We start from the raw sequence: 15,880 nt of genomic DNA on the forward strand, positions 1-15,880 counted from the left end.
TCAGCGCGATTCTTTTTTCGCATAGAACGGTCACGTGTTACGTGCTGATAGCGCAACAATATGCACGCACGATGCCGATGATTTGAACGCTCGATAAGTTTTCACTTTGATCGAGTAATGAAAGACATGGCGACGTTCGTTAAAATCGTTGCTGATCCTCTTGTGAAATTTAATTCCAAATTTGCGAACGCGTTTCTAACATTCTCGTATCGAAGTATCACATTTTATAACAAGTCAAGCTCTCGCGACTGTTATAAAATTATTTACTCAAAATGATCAAGTATAAGCAAAGTATGAAAGTCTACGGAAAAAGGACAGAATCAAAAATTCGCTGTAACACGTTCGCATAACTTGTACGCAACATTCGCGCGATGTACGGTGTGCGCTGTTACACGCAACAGCCCCGGAGAGTCAGTTAACCGAGGATCAAACGACACCCCCGTAATGTGCCGTGCGCTCGAGTGACATCTTCTTTTGCCATAACGTCGCTGAATTATGGTCCGGCCGCGGCGATTGGGCCCGCGCCGCGTCTCGGTCCCGGTGGGATCATTCGGTCCGTCGAAGTATATAAGGGGAGTAAATACTTCACGCATTCCCGATGCGTCTCACAGTCTTTACGGCTTATTATCACCTCCACGCTTTCGCCCTCTCGCCCCGCGTGATACATCAACGCGATGGCGATGGCGCACGCGGAACAAAGCGAGGAGAAAGAAAAAAAAAGAGGAAGAAACGGCGAGCGAACCTGCGCCGATTCCGCGAAGGGAAAATTACTTTAGCCAGAAGTCGTCGTCGGGCCGGTGTCCGACAATAGGCGCGTTTCGTAAATAAGACGATAAACTAAACAGGATTTTGTGAAAAATTGTGATGGTGCGTTTTCCTCTAGCAAGACCGTTGACGTCGATAACTTTAAAAATACGATTAAGGAACAAATCTTTCGGCGAATTGAGAATAAATAGTCGTATTTTCATAATGGCATCATAATTGTTCAGACAAGAGATGGGATTCTCGTCTGTAACGCAATTTTAATAAAAGTCCTGGAAATATATTATAAGTTACTGCAGCAACTTTATAAAGATTATCTATTAGAGGCCAAATATTAATATACATTTAAATTCTTTGAATACTAAATATAATAATAAATATCTTAATTTATGCATTACTAATTTTAAAAAATCACGCAAAATCAATTAATAAAGGATCGCTGTTCGCTTGAATCGTAAGTAACCGAGATTTCACGGATATTATAGCTGGGAATGATATAATGTCGCGAGTAGAGCCGCGTATCGAATATCGGGAAATCAGATGGGGTTAAAAAATGCCGACGCGCGGGATGCATGCGATTCCACTCGCGTTTATTACGAATGTTATTAGGCCGTAATTTAAGGCACGTCGATCTGGCGATTAGGACCGGGACTAACGTGCCATTATTTTACAGCTTGGCTTTCGGCCAGCTGACCCGACTTGTGCCTGGTGATTCGTTGACGTCACGGGCATCACGGACGGCCTTTTTACGTTTTCTGCGTTCATTCCCTTCGTCGTAAGGGCGTGACGGTGTTCATACGCACACCGCGTGTCCACTCTTCCCGCGATGTCACGCTCCTGCGTGGGCCTCGCAATATTTCGTCGCGATATTTCGCCCTCAACCCGTTGACCCTCGTCCCGTTTTGTTCCTTGACTATCGCAGATCATCTCTTTTTCAACGAAAAGAATCGTGCGTATAATCATTACTTAGGCCCGTATTCATAGTCGGATCTTATTTCAAGACTGTCTTAAGTAATGTCTTAAGATGCTAATGCGGCTCTGTGATTGGTTCATAACATCTTAAGATCGTACCTAAGGTGGTCTTAAATATAAGATTCGACTATGAATACCGGCCTTAATGCATATATCTCTTAATATTTCTCAGTAGTGAAAAATAATGTATTTGTTTCCGTGCTAATTATATAATCAGTTATTCTCAGGAGTTACTCAACATGGTGTGTGATTACGGGGATCCTCAGAAAAATACCTGCTCGCTTTATTACTTTTTGAGGTACAGATATAGGGACAGAGAAACGAGTATGACTTTAAACACGCGAACGATAAGATCGGTAAGATCGAAATCCCGAACGTGACGGCGTTCACGAATTCCCGGACTTATCCGCGACTAATTTGCGTGCAATTGTCGCGAATGATTTGTATACATCGCGAGCCGGACAGCTTTATCTCGGTCGCCAGCGATAATTCCGTGCAAAAATGGATAATTGGTGCCGCGGATGTTTTCCACTTGGGCACGTACATACCGCCGCGAATGATGTCACGCGTTCGTCCTTTGCAAAGCATAATATGCCGCAAAAGGTGCTCGTGCGTACCTACAATTGCACGCGAATTTTTCGAACAATGCGAAAACAACGAAGATCGATTATTGATAGATGGATGTTAAATTGTCATCTTTACGTGTAGAAATGTCCTGACTAAGATACGAAGGCTTGATCTTGAAAATGTCACTCGCTTTATTTGATTATATAATACTTTCCCGTGTAGAAACGCCAACTTGGAAATTGTATGGTTTGATTGCGAAATCAATATTGAACTGTTTTTTTTTTATATCAAAGGATATATCAAAGTATATTCAGATATTTCTGAATTAATGTAAAATTGACAGTAAAATTATTCTAATTTTTACTTTAACCAAATTATACTTTATTTTATTAATAATCAAGAAGAGTTAACTGAATATCTAATAATAAAATTTAAGAATAAATGATTAAATTTTGATTCAAGAATAATCAACTTCAAATTGGTTGTCCAAAAGAAATATGAATGCAAGAAAATTTAACAGATAGAGAAAGAGAGAAAAAGAGAGAGACTCTTCCAAGACACTGCGTTTTGACTTATTCAATATTATTTGCCTTATATTCAATATTTCCTTAGTCAGAAAAATATTTTAAAAGCGCCGTCAAAAGCCAACGATTGCAAGTCGCACATTTATTATTCTTCCATCGAAACGCGCCGCGCTGTACGCTGGGTGGCCATTTTAAAGGACGATTCTGGACGCCTGGACGATCAGTCACACTTAATGTCAAAACTAAATTGACTTAGTTTAGGGCTGTTTAAGGGCGGGCTGTGCGTCCGTATGAAAGGACAAGGGCCTCCCCCCATTCGACTCAAGGGGGTTGCTCCGCTGCTTGTATTCTCCCTGTTTCGTTACGATGGGGTAGCTCTTGCCCTATCAACTCTCCATGTTTCCCTCTCCCATTTCTTTGCCATTCTAAGATGCATGTTAAGCCCTTGTCGTACAGTACGATTTTTCTAAATAAAAAATAAGTACACTCTAAAGATCTCGTACAAAAACAATATTTTATGCATATATCTCGATTCTTTATCGTGTGTTCAAAAAGCATTGATTTATAAACAAATCAGTTGAGTTCCTAAATTAATTGACGTATAATGAAATACATAATTATGTGCGTTAATTACATAAAATATAATATTGTCCGAATAATTACTTTTTCAGGAGAAACTAATTTTTTGTCAAATGATAAGATATTAGATCGGCATTCTTTATTCGGATTACACTGAAATCTCATGCATTTTTAAAGAAAAATCATTTCTCTCTCTCTCTCCCTCTCTCCCTCTCTCTCACTCTCGCGCGCGCGCAAGTATTATATGATAAGATAAACCAGAAATATTGTGCTGTCTGACAAGAGCTTTACATGCGTTCGTTACGCGTTTACGCGCCTATCCCAGGGATACACGAACGCGACTTCCTCCCTCGAGCAACTTCGCCCTCGATAGGGTTGCTAGAATTCCTCGCGGGGTATAGAAGAAAAAAACAGGTCCCCTCGTTACGCTAATTGTCGCCCAAAACTTTCGTCGACAATTGTCCGTGAAATCTGAGAGGATTGAAAGAGAGAATAGATTGCAACGCTCACTTTTTCGAAACGACTACTTTTTTCACTGTCGAGAATCTGTCGAAATAAAGCACGTTTCCTTGATATCAACTTTGTAACACGTTGTTATCTTCTAAATGCCGGTATATTTTTTCGAGAAATCGGTAGCGGAATTATGTCCTCCGGAGGCAGTTAGTTTTAAAATCCCGCGATACAACCCCGCGATTCCTCGAGTCAGAACTCAACACAAAGTGCCAGTCGAGAGATATTCGTTTGTTATGACGTTTAGTTAAAAATTAAACACGGCACGAGGCCGTTTAACGATTTGGTACGGCTGTTGCCTGCTCGGCCTGTTACGGCGCACGATTCTCACGTTACGGCGTCGCGATACTGGCGTCTAAACACAGGCTCGAATTCATGATCAATAAACTACGCGACCTATCAGCCGTGGCGCTCTCTCGTTCTCTCCCGTTTCAAAATGCAACAAAATACGCTTAGTTGCACCCTCGTATCAATCTACAACACTAGCAAGACAATCTATTCAAGGTTAAATCGCTGTTATTCCGCGTAAACCTTGTTTTTTTTTTACTCACGATGCCACGCGTGTTGTTCTTGCGTTTTAATTAAATATAAAACATCTCTTCAAACGCGTAATTATATGATTAATTTTCCAAAAACGTTTTATTTTCATTGCACGCAATTGTCAATTTAAAAAATCTCGCTTTGGTAGTCATAAGCGAATGCGTAAAATTATCAAACATCGAAATGGAGGAACTGTTTGATTTTCGGTCAGGAGGGGCTCCTTGAATTTTGCCCCGTGAATTCAGAAACGATACTTTATACCGGCTTTCTCAGAAGAAACTAATTTGTCAGGTGATACTTTCGTTGTTGCAAGAAGTTCCCTTTCTCGTCACCGATACTCGTGCAGATTTAATTAGCCCGCCACCGCGGCTGTGTGCAACATTCGCGTCACGCGTCGTCGATTTTCAAGCGCGTTGACGCGAGTCGCTTTATTTTCTTTCTTCGGGGCCCTCGCACGTTTCGCGTGAGAGCGGCTTTGTCGCGCGAGACGGCGTGCACGAAAGACGCGTGGAAATTCGAGTTGCGCGTGTAGAATTGCGGGTTGCACGCGCGCTGCTCACGTCGCGCCGCGCCGGCTTCACGAGAGACGGTGTTTGCCAGTTCACAAGCAACATTGTAACTCTAAGTGGAGTGCACGTCGGAGCGAGAGAAAAAAAAATATGATAGGGAGGGGGCGGAAGGAGGTCTCTCGGGTACGTTGTACCGTCTACCGTGTCGGAGTGCAACACGTGCAAACATGGCGACGTTGCCGATCTCCGAAGCTCGACGCGAGAATATTATAATTCGAGACGCGAATGTGAGAAATATCGAGTTACAAGAGATGTGTCCAGATATGGAATCGCCAATGACACAACGTTGATAACGATAATCGGCAACTTTTTCCTTAATTGGCCTTATATCTGTCAAAATTTACCATTTTCGTGATAATTCGTTAACAGTCAGCTAGATTGTGTCGTTTGACGTTTCTATAAAAAAAAATATATATATATATAAATTTTGACATTTAGAAGGTAAGCGATGTATAAATGTCACTTTTTCATCGGAGAAGGAAAACGCGCCGAAAAATGTCCCTCAAACGATCCGATTCGCTGCTACATCCACCCTGTAGTCGTGGCTGGCAACGCCGGGCCCGTATATACGTCGTCTCTTGGGATCATACGTGGTCAGCACAATGCAAGAAAAACACGGGCGAGTCGCCCGAGATGAACGTGGTTCCTGGTATAACCGAGTGCCGGGGCGTACTCCGCGCGCGAGTACACGCGAGTGCTACTCGAATACGGACGGAATTATCTGTCTGAGGAATGCGCCGCGTGACAAGAACGATAGTATTATCAGCGTATATATCGCGAATCGTCATCTGATACACATATCCTGGACAGTTGTCTGTGAGAAAGTAATGAACTGAAGTGGCCCTTCATAGGACAGGCCCTAAAAGGGGATTATATGTTTCTCGATTTCGAAATCGATTTTTCTCTCGGGAGAGTCTAATTAACTGGAGACCTTATTCGTATCTCCTTTAATATTCAGCGTTAACTATCCCGTAACGTAATTAAATCTGAGATTAAAATTCTATTAAAGTAAAATCCACTCATAAAATTAATGGAGGAATGGAACTTCGTTATCTTTCTTATTTAAAGCTTTATCCGCCGAAAAATCCGTTAACTTTTAATAATTTAAAATCTTTCTCAAGTATGAGATTAATATATGAAATATCCTCCGGGCTACAACTCGGTCAGTGTTTGACAATAATTGTTCTTCAGTTTGATAACAACTCTCCGATCTCGATTAGCACAATTACGAATTCATGGTCATTTAGTTAACGTTGTTCACCCGTTGAATGAATAATTAATATCCAAATAATACAAAGCAGTCGTATACTTTTGAAAAAAAAAAAAATATGTATATTAATGCGGGCGTCAGCGCATCTGGCGAACGCTCTCCTCGCAGACGCATCCCTTAAAGCCGACGCGAGCACTCCATATTGTACGACCGGGGACAAATCGGGTATCGCGCCCGCTCGATCGAGACGACGACGCGACGGCGGGGGATGAAATCTGGCGATTCGGTTGTTTGTTCTTTTAGCGCGACAGCTACGACGCGGCTAACGGCGCGGCGTATTTTCGGCATAAACTTCGCGTTGTATGCCGGGACACGCAGTATGCTAATAATTTGGGCCGCCGTCCCGGATCTTATGTCATCGATGTCGACGTAGAAATCAAAATGGGGTTAACGAGGCCGGGACAACGTATTGTACAACAAAGTAGGCTACAAATATATTTTTTTACGGTCTTATATAATAGTGTGGAATATTTAATATTAACAAAATTGAATATAATTTTTTTTAGAATGTATTAATCAAACTTAGGCGAGTTCTGGGGCGGGTTTACGTATTCGTAAAAGAATTTTGCAATAAAGAATTTCAGTTAGATCATTAATTTCGGCAAACAGATTTGTTTAAAGGATAATAGGTTGAAGAATGAATCAATTGGATGTGTACATCGGCGAATAAAGGCTTTATGAAATAGTATATTGTGCACCAAGGGGCGAAAGTAGCGTTTTTCAGACGAGTGTGAAGTTTGCCGCCCGAGCCGAAGGCGAGTAACCACTTTCCTCCCTAGGGCGGAAAGTGACCACTTTCCACCCACTAAACAGGGAGGAAAGTTGTTACTTTCCGCCCGCTATGCCGCCTTGGCGTGAAATTGACCGCTTTCGCCCCTCTCTACAGGCATGGAAAGTCGAACTTTCCGTAGAGGTGTTGTGAAAAATATATATTCTTGTAGTTATTTATGTTAGTAGTTCTATATATAGAATTGCCTTTTCGAACTCGTTGATTAAATGTACAGTTATAAATAAATCGAAATTCGCTGTTGAACCGAAACGTTGGAAAGTAAAGGACAATTCATAAAATTCTTAGCTTACGCAGAAAATATTAGAGTGTTCGTTTTTATGGTGTATAAATCATCTTGAAAAGTGACTGCTCTTACCGTACATGCGAGCATATTTCAAGTGACAGGATACGCCGAGATACCGCCGGAAAACCGCAAAACGAAGATCGTTTCTCAATCAAGAATTAAAAAAAAATGCCTTTGTGGAATAGTTCAGGTGCGTTCTGAAAAGCGCGGCTATCTCTGAAAGGACGAATTTAACATAAATTTATCTTGCTGCGTTCCCATTTTCTGCGCAGCAGTAGCAGTTTCGGCAGGAAATGCCTTGATCGTTTTCGTACGTGATCGACTGAATGCAACGCGAACGGGCGCGAGCTTGCAACTCCGCTGGGGCTTAACTTCGGTCTCACCTACATTTTCGACTATGGCGTCGCCCATTCTCTATCGGCAATGCCAGCCAGCCAGGATATTTCTCTGGTACGCCGTTACGCCCTCACCTCGTCCCCCGTCTCGGAAATCCGGCAAAAAGATAAGGGTGCCGCGCGGGAGCGCGCGCAATTCATCATCCCCGATCGGTCGAGAGACCGGAGGCCGAAATCCATTCAGCGATTGTATACGGCACAGCAGCATCGTGTGTGCCTGCGCATATTAACGCGTAAAAGTTGCTGTAGGTCGTAACTTCGACATTTACCTGCGACATCAACGATCGACAATGTTTTGTTCACGATTTGGGCCGAGAGATCTGAACATTTCGTGAACAGCGCGAAGCAGAACGACCCTATCCTGTAACGTAATCCAAGTTCGAAAGAGAGAAATTGTGAAGGAAAAAATTTCTCACTAAATATCACAGTGAATAATTGAAACGAACACAGATTTACATACTCATAATGATATTTTTTAATGCGTCTAAATTGTTCTTCCGTAATAAGAGAGTTTACAATACAATAATATAGATAAATCCTAATAAAGTCTTACTCTTGAATCTCTCATTGCAATTACAATAGAAATAATATAGGTTAGATCCTAATAAAGTTTTATTCTTGAATCTCTCATTGCAGTTAAATTATCGAGTACAACCCTGTGTGATTATATTTTAACTCGAAGTTATGTGGGAGGGAGAATAGAGACGCATTGAATTAATTAAAACAGAACGGTGAAAGGAGAATAAGAAAGATTCAACGACGGCTGTTTCTTCAAATAAGTAGCCGGACATAATTAAGCAAGTGTAGAATAATTAAACACCGCGATAATTTCAATCGTTTTCGACCGTTTCGTAGAGATTCAGGCCACTCGCCGCTGGATCTATTTCGAAAATAAGAAATAAAGAAAAATAAAAAAACAGTGAAAATGTAATTATAGGATACAGGTTTATCGGACGCGCGTCGCGTAATGGGAATTTATGGAGCGCCGGATGATAGCGAGTGGCAAGCACGTAGTCTCTCTAATTCGGATAACACCGGCGCGATTCTGGCGCGGGGTGCATAACACCTATTTACCCTGGCCCGCGCGCACAGAATATGGGCACGGCGCGGCGCGGCGCGGGATCGCGCGCGTGCGGATGTGTCATTTCTCACGGATACGTGGCCTCATCCCGCGCGACGGCAAGAGAATAGGACGCGGGACACATTACGATACGAAAATAACGGCCGACGGCCGGGCACGCGTGCAAATCCCGGCAAATATTATCTCCGCCTGTTTCGCGCGCGTACACGGATATTCTCTCTCGCGCGTATTTGCGCGTATTTGCGCGCAAACTCCCTGACGTATATCGACGAGCGGAGGGTGTTCTCTTTGTCCCGCGCGCCGAAAAATCTTCGGCGATTCCCCCAAGCGACACGATGGCTTGGGTTGCCATCCTGCACGATCTGTACAGTGCGCCTTCCCGCCGGTTGCGCCGTCGCCATTTATTTCCCTCCTCGCATAAGAAATGCCGCGATAAAAATAATAAGTTACAAGCGGGTCCCTCTCTCCGTTCTCGACGACCCACTGCACTAACATTTACATGAGATTTGTGGCCGATTTTTCCCTTACTTCAGCGTCATATCGTGAGACACGTGAAGCCGCCAGACATTCGCATTCTATTCTACCGTGAAACATTTTATCGTATATGATGTAACAATATTGAAAATTGTAAAAAACGTGCGTGTACATTCTACGTAAATTAAAAAAAATTTCTGTGGGAGATAATTATGGGCATCATTTCCTTTTCCCAATCCATTAACTTTTCGTGCGCGAGGAATTCTTTTTAGATAGAACTTTTTGTCTATTTCGATATGTACAACAGTATCGGTAATCGTTATCGAATGTAATACCATTTCTCGTTTCATATACGCGACGATTCGGCACTTCCGACACATATAGCGCAATCGACGTACCTAGATAATTGCACGTCATTCTTCCCGCATCGTCCCTCTTCAGTTTCTCTTTTATCCGAGCAAAAAGGTCGGGATTTATCCGGGCGGGCGCCAGGTGAATCCATGAGATTAGAAGAAAGATCCGTTAATTGGACGACGGGGACAGATACCGGTGGTCGCAAATTGGATTGCCTCATCCTCCCTCGCCGCGCTTACTTACTATACCCGGATATCGATTATAGTCGTAATGGTATGTAATAACTGTAAAAATCTGCGAACGAATGGCGATTTTTATCAATGAAGAGAGAGAGAGAGAGAGAGAGAGAGAGAGAGAGAGAGAGAGAGAGAGAGAGAGAGAGAGAGAGAGAGAGAGAGAGCAACGAGTGAACGCATTATATCGGAAAGCGCTGATTAATAAATCAGATGTTGCCGTGATTCTCTCTGTCTTTGTGTGTGAAAATTCTATCGTGCCGCGCAACGCGGAATTAAATGACGTTCTGAACTCGGAACGTCGAAGCAACGAAAAGCAATGCATTCTTGATTACACGAGTACTGATCGTTACTTTACGAAAAATAAAGTCTTAGGAAAATTACATAATTCGTGACATAACTCTCCTAAATATTAAATTGTATTCATTGTACCCTGTGAAATGTTTCGTTATGTTAAAAATGCAATGACTAATTGGGGGAAAATAAATAATAATCATGATAGATTAAAATGAGTTCATGAAAGAACACAGAAATATTTGATGAAATGATTATTAATGTTCTTGCAACTGTAATAAAGTGTCTAACTTATTTCATTAATCTGAAACATCTTAAGATTGTATACTTAAGACGGTCTCAAATATAAGAACCGACTGAATACCGGCCTATGAAATCTTGGCGTGTTTTCAGAAAATTTTTTTACAGGTGTAAATTGGAAGCAACTGACAGGTTGTTGTTTTCGGGGAAATAAATATTTAGCCATGTTGCTATCGGCATGTCTCAGTCGAACACCTTCATCAACCTTCAAGATTATAACGCTGTCAAGGCCTTCTTGAAACACGTGCAACCGGATTATGAAAGTTCTGTCCAAAAAGAATTCTTCGTGCACGAAGATTTAAAAATCTCAACTAAAACCTAATCTTTTCAAAACTTCTTTTAAAACTGTAACAAAGTTCGAACATCTGTACTATCTACCTGTTAGTTTAGGATTTATCCGTTTCTATTCAAAACCGAAATATTATTTTTGCAGAAAAGCAATTCGTATAGGTTTTTCCTAATACACAAGCAGATCTATTAATTATATTTTATAAAAATGTTTTATTGGAGCGTGAATTTTTCTTCACGAGAAAACTAAGGTCTTTTACCTTTCTGGAAAGCAGAGTTGAAATAGGTAACGAGTTTTATTATAAATCGGTGGCAAGAACGTTTTGTTACAATTATCCTTCGGGCTTCAGCTGCTCTTTCGGTTTTTTCAAGGGAAAGGGGGGGGGGAGGGCGCATACATGAACGTTCGCACGTGCGTGCACCCCACTGGAGAATTCCTGACCCTCCCCGGGACTGACCCTGCTATCAAGGGTGGAGCTTAAAATAAGGGTGGTGCCTCTCACAGCTTACCTATCCCATCGGGAAACAGCGTTGGTTGAGATGAGCAAGGGTAAGGTAAAGCAGAGAGGAGACATTGGTTCAGCGGCAAGAGAGAATAGTGAGTCGCTCTGAAATGAATGCTCCCTAGTCGAGTTCAACGCGCGACGCACGAGCGAGTCTCTTTTTTACGTTCGCACGTCGTCTTGTTAACATCGGCAGATTCTCTTATAATCGATCGCGGTGAATCAAGTCTTTTTGAATTTCGGTGCAACATTGATCGGGCATTCATTGATTCCTTCGATCAATGACACGTGCGCGTCCGATGTCGTGGATCACGTGGTTTGGAAATTGCAATAATCGCAGATAGTCATAGCAGTTTCTTAATATACGCGTGCTCGGAACTGATGATTAAGTAGTTTCAACGTCGTCGGCGACACGTGCAAAACATTGTGAGCGATCTACGTGGTGTCAGAGTTCAGCTAGTTGCGATAGGAAGAATGCGTGCAACATGGCACCGATGGAAAATTACGGACGCGGGTCGGCTGTCCCGAGAAGTGACCCTTATATCCAAAATTGGAGAATTAGACACAAACAAGAAAATCAGGAAGGTACTATGTACATATGATCCGTCATAATAAATACGATTCAGATTTTTCTGAATATTCAAATATACGTGAATTATTCAAAATAATTGCTGCTCAGTTGCTCATATGTATAAGCTCCACACCCGAAAAATCTAGTTTATTTAAATTTGCGAATTTATCAATTCATATTCGGATTAGAACGGTGCGAATATAAGAAACACATTATTTTTGCATGCTTTGTAGTCACATGCGTAATATATGCATATTTTAAAATGGAAATCTTTAATCCGGAAAAAGGTACTTCTAAAACTTCAGATTAGAACGAGTATAAGAAAAAAAATATTATTTTTGCGTGCTTTGTAGTCACATGCGTAATACATGCATATTTTAAAATGGAAATCCTTAATCCTGGAAAAAGTACTTCTAAAACTTCGTTGATCTGTGTGAAGAAAGAGACACATATTCGAAATAATAAGTATATAATATAAAAATAATTTTTGATTAAATATTCCGATAAGGATATTTCTCACCGAAAAACATTAATAATGTATAAGATTTTTAATGTAAATTTTTTATTGTGTGACTATAAATACATGAAAAATAATTTCATTTTCTTTTGCTCATTTTTATTTTTATTTCAAATAAATTTTGGTACATTGTACTGTGTTATCATCTCTGTGGAGTAATTAAATTTCTTGAATCCACGGATTTGTAAAAATTAGATTTTTCGGATCGTTAAAATCGGAATTATGCGATTGTTCATACTTGGATAAATGGTTGAAAATTATTTCAGGTAATTCAGTATTAAATTATTCGGATATATATAAGTTTACGGCTTTAGTAGAGTAATTCTTCTCTTTATACATCATATCTGTTACAAGAAGACGCAAATATAAAAACAAGGAAAAACAAATCTAACTGAACAGAATAGAACTGAGAGACTTTTCTCTTTCTTTTTCTAAATAAATAAATAAAATAAAGATAAATAAAACTGAAAGCAAACCTGCATATAAAAAGCTAAATTCCGATCAATTCTTACATTGATTAATCTCGAAAGAAACTCAAATTCAATATCTAATAATATTATATAAATATTTACAATTAATACTATAAAATTAAATTTAAAAAATCTTTTATTCGATATTTTAAATAAAACCTCCGATCGTTAATACAATATTAATTTTATTAATATATGTAAACTGTCGTAAACATATTTAATCGTGAATAATTTTCATCCTTTAACTATTCAATTTCGTGCAGTAATGCGCACGTGTTTCAAGCATCGCCACAAAATGGCGCCTCTGGTCAGGAGTGTTCTCTAATTTTCACCGACGATAGTTCTTAATAATAGTTCTCGATCTTGTGATCGCAATATGGAAGTATATGATACCGAGACCGGCCAATGAGGAAGCAACTTATTCTCGGAGTGTGGAGTCACTTTTCCTTGGACCTGTTCGTCACCGACGTGACGGCCTGCAGTTTTCCCGGTAATGCAACGAGCGCGAACGAATGTTTGAGCGCGCTTTCTGCGAATGCGCGAAAAAAGGATAACTGTTCAGTTATGCGGATTATCTTGGAAACGATACTTCCTGGTAGCGGAATAATGCACACGCAAATTCATCGCGATGTTGCGAACGCTTCCGTTTGGCAATTTTCTTAACTGTTTGACATTTTTCTAACGATCGACGTTTGGAGTTATTTATTATGAATTACCACGTTCATGAGTTAGGTGTTTCATAAATCAGTGAAGGAAAGATTAATCTTTCAAAATAAATAATATTTTAAAATAAATTTCTACGTAGAAAAGAGAGATACTTTGAAAGGATATGTGACAATATTTTTACTTTCTACGAGAAAAATCATTCCTTCAATTTACTTAACGTTTACTTAAAATTTAAAAGCTGGCGGGCTGTTATCAATTGAATAATCTGTTTAATTTATGTTAATTATAAGCAGAAAGATCTTCGAAACTAACTAGAGAATGTTATCCGAAATTATTCAAAAGGATTTTTCTAATGTTTCGATAAAAGTCTTCATACACAAATAAGACAAACACGGGTGAGATGGCTATAGAAGAGAGATGGCCCACCCATGTTCTTTCAATCTAGCTCGCCATCTAGTATCGAATGAACATGAATAGGCCATCTCTCCTCTAAGGTCATCTCACTCGAATTTACCCTATATCGTTTTTATTTTTGAGATTTTTTAAATGAGAGAAAGAGAGATGACAGAGTGATGACTTTTTTGAAATAAACAGGAAGACCGAGCGCATTTTACGCGCTTGATAAGATACTTATCTAAGGGAAATCGAGAGGTGTTGAGCGTCGGTCGGAACCGTCACCAAATGCAGAGATAGAGCGACAAAAAAATGCATTATTCAAACGAATTTCCATTCGAGAGAAGTCCGGGTAGCTACATCGTTAGGTTGCTCTCTCGCCGGCGCTTTAATGACGGTTTGCTCCCTTTGCTTTCGTTTCTTATAACGAGGAGCTTCGACGTCGTCGTTACGCGCCGTATCACTCGCGAACGACGACGCCGCGGTCAAAATCCCTTTCGCATCGACCGTGCGTGTTGGAGAGCACTTGAGGAATTCACTCCAGCTTCCAACTTAAAACGTGAGATATTTTTAAGGGATTTAATTTTATATAAATGTCTGTGTTTTACAGGTATTTGGTACGCACGCGTGCTTGATGCGAGTGTATGTGTAATTTAAATCAAAGAGCTTGAGAATAGAAATGCATAACATTAATTGCCTCGTTTATAAACTGTAAATTTGATACAAGGTCTATACGAGCCCAAAGCTGTACATGCTATAAAACTTCGAACCCTTTTTTTCTCACATTAATCGAGTAAACTTATCAGTTCATTCAGAGCAAGCGACTGATGAAAGCTTTGACAAAGGTTGCAATCGGTATCAGAATATCAGATAAAAAAGTCTACTGTGCGTAAGAAGAATTAAATTGCACATAAGTGAAAGAGGAAGGAAAAAAATGTTGAAGCTTTATTGCACGTAAATCCGTCCTTTATAGGCTCGTATAGATCTTCTATTAAATTTATAATCAAAAATTCAATAATTGAATCGTGGCCTTCTATTAAATTTATAGTAAAAAATTCAGTAATTGAATTGTACATTTTTCGTATAATAATATGTCGAGCAAACGGCAAATTTAATCGAATAATTTTATCTTTTAAATTTTGTTCGATGTACGACTAACCATATTTAACATTTTTTGCAATTTATGAATTCTATTTCCTTATTTCCTTATTTGAGATATTTTTATTACATAGATATAAACCCGCGAAATTAACGTGACGGTATAGGCTCTTCGAGTGTAAGTTTTTTGCCGATTTATACTTTCGAAATTTGTTACGTGCCCGCAAAGTTATGGAAAATTAAAAAAAACATTCGTAGTCTCGATTTTATGGATTATATACCATGTGTCTATAGAGACGGTTCTATTTCATCTGGGAAAAAATGTAATTCGGCTTGGAAGCTTCGAACGTGATTTCGAAATAAAGTCACGACCGCCAATATTGCAAGACAAATAATTGCGCCTGCAAAATTCCGATCTCTACGGGGCCAATGACACACCCGGTTATCCAGGGCGATTTACATGAAACGTAAAAAATTGTATGAAATTTTTACAACATTGCCTGACACATCGGGTTCAAGCAACGTCGAGTGTAAAGCATTATTCACATTATTTTAGAAATAATAAAATATAATTACAATATATGAATGTTTGCATATCATGTAAATTTCATAGCTTATAATATGAGAGAATATAATATTTTCCAGCGACGATATTTCACAATAATTGATATTTATTAACAAAGATAGATATATATAACGGATATAACCAAATAGGGAGCGTTCCTGAATTGCGAGGAAGGTGTGATCATTTTCTGTATATACATAATACGAGGACAAGACGAGGGCAAACGTCCATATTTTCCAATCCGATTATTATCAGCAATGCGAGGATATCAGGTGTTACAGGATATCGGCATTTCTGCCGGCGACATTAACG

At 39.9% G+C, this 15,880-nt stretch overlaps 1 protein-coding gene across 4 annotated transcripts in view; it reads left to right on the forward strand.

Annotated features, from left to right (window-relative positions):
• Sim (bHLH transcription factor single-minded) overlaps positions 1–15,880 on the forward strand; it is a 40,968-nt gene that overhangs the window by 10,478 nt on the left and 14,610 nt on the right. The window lies entirely within an intron of this gene.

This window comes from Temnothorax nylanderi, unplaced genomic scaffold, assembly GCF_030848795.1.
Source record: "Temnothorax nylanderi isolate EJ_2023f unplaced genomic scaffold, tnyl_v1.0 TNYL_tig0006_pilon, whole genome shotgun sequence".
Taxonomy (NCBI): Eukaryota; Metazoa; Arthropoda; class Insecta; order Hymenoptera; family Formicidae; genus Temnothorax; species Temnothorax nylanderi.